The sequence below is a fragment of the Oncorhynchus tshawytscha genome, linkage group LG04 (genome assembly GCF_018296145.1).
Source record: "Oncorhynchus tshawytscha isolate Ot180627B linkage group LG04, Otsh_v2.0, whole genome shotgun sequence".
Classification (NCBI taxonomy): Eukaryota; Metazoa; Chordata; class Actinopteri; order Salmoniformes; family Salmonidae; genus Oncorhynchus; species Oncorhynchus tshawytscha.
In genome coordinates, this window is record NC_056432.1 from 13,439,188 (window position 1) to 13,441,316 (window position 2,129).

The 2,129-nt window shown below is 44.1% G+C and overlaps 1 non-coding gene across 1 annotated transcript; it reads right to left on the reverse strand.

The window, feature by feature from the left end:
- Positions 1–1,485: 1,485 nt before the first annotated feature.
- Positions 1,486–1,558, reverse strand: trnar-ccu. The gene has a single exon. It is a non-coding gene; the product is annotated as a tRNA-Arg (tRNA).
- Between the last annotated feature and the right edge of the window lie 571 nt (positions 1,559–2,129).

Genomic DNA, 2,129 nt, shown 5'->3' on the forward strand with positions numbered 1-2,129 from the left:
GAAGATAACCAAGAATTTACAACTTTCATATGAGACTAAATAAAGTTACGATTAAATATTGTCTGCTATTGAGGTAAAAGATTACCAGGTCTTTAAGAGTTTATTCTGAAGATAACAGCTCTATAAACATTATTTTGTTGTGCCCCGACATTCTAGTTCTAATTGTGGTGCCCCGACATTCTAATTGTTTTATAGAATAGCATGTCATATCACTTAATCCGGCATAGCCAAAGACACGACAGCGCTACCATCAGTCCTGTGTCATGCCAACAGTAAAGCATCCTGAGACCATTCATGTGTGGGGTTGCTTCTAAGCCAAGGGAGTGGGCTCACTCACAATTTTGCCTAAGAACACAGCCATGAATACAGAATGGTACCAACACATCCTCCGAGAGCAACTTCTCCCAACCATACAGGAACAGTTTGGTGACGACCAATGCCTTTTCCAGCATAATGGAGCACCTTGCCATAAGGCAAAAGTGATAACTAAGTGGCTCGGGGAACAAAACATTGATATTTTGGGTCCATGGCCAGGAAACTCCCCAGACCTTAATCCCATTGAGAACTTGTGGTTAAAGAGGCGGGTTGTGACGGCCCTGAATTTTTCTGAACCGTCTCAGTGCTTCTCCTTCCAATAGGGTGCTTTCCCTTTAATTCCCAATTAAATAGCCAGCATCAGCTGCGCAAAAGTGGGGTTGTGATGGAGACGTGAATGAGGATGTGTTCAACCCTCAGTGCCGAAGCTTCTCTATTCCGTTTGTTTTGTTGCCGTTAAACGTGTGTTTTGTAGCCTAATAGAGTTTACCCAGGATCGGATCCACTCTTTGCGTCCGTGGACTACACCTCTCCGTTCTTCGTGGCCTTTCTCCGCTGGAGATCTATTGGCGGATTGGATTGTCTGACTGACCGACTGACTACCACCTTTTTGTATACGGTATTTCATTTGTTTTGATGTGATGTATACTGTGATTTATGTAGTTAGTTGTAGTTGAGGACTTAGTAAGAGTTGATACGCTTTAAAGTTCTGTGGTAAAATAATTGTTATATTCATTGTATGTTTAATACTGGGTTTACGCTACACGGAATGAACGGACAAACATTTCGTGACAAAAGTCACTTGAGTTCACTGAACTCCTTAACCGGGCTGGACTCTTTTTAGGCCCGAGGTACAGGACATTTCTGGAGGAACCAGAACTCATTGTGATATTATTATATGTGTGTAATCATTGTTGTTGCTAATACAACCCAGGCAAAAGAATATAGTTGTTTTTGAAGTTCTTTCCAATGTTTTAAGGGTTTATGAAAAGTTTATTTCCATCCTGACTTTTACATAAGTCCTTTGTATTGGTGTAGACTTGACGGACCAGATGGGACTCATTCCCACCCAAACTAAAAGTAGAAACCAATGTTTTCTCTGGTAGGCACAACCTACCTGGCACCCCTATAAATAATAACCTCAAGTCAAAACCGTTACATAAAAAATGGCACCCCAGATGGGACTTGAACCCACAATCCCTGGCTTAGGAGGCCAGTGCCTTATCCATTAGGCCACTGGGGCCCACTTCTGTTCAGACCACTGAGGGCCAAGCTGGCACCTCTGAACAGCCAAGACAAGGCCATGCTGCAGCCACCCCTTGCAGGATGCAATCTACCATGCATCCTGGTGTTCATTTTCATTGTCCGATAACACCCTCCCCCTCTACTTCCTCAATCCCTCCTAGCTCGTTTGTTCATGGTGATTTGAGTAGACGTCATGTGGGGGCGATGCCCATTAAATTGCAATTTCCCACCTTTGGGAAAAAAGATGACAGTCCTGATCTGCTAATGTATCTAGAAAGATGTTGTGACTTTCTTGCCCTCAATCCCCTGGCTGACGAAGAACTCCTTGCCACATTGAGGAATGTGTTGCATGGGACAGCTCGAGACTGGTGGGATGTTGCACGTCTCACCACTACCTCCTGGGCTGACTTTGAGGCCAAGTTTTCCTCTGCATTTCTGTCTGAGGACTACACAGATGAATTGGCAGACAGAGTCAGAAATCGAGTACAAAGAGAGAAAGAGAGTATTCGTGACTTTGCATACGGTTACCACTCCCTGTGCAGAAGGTGGAAACCTGGCATTGAGGAGGA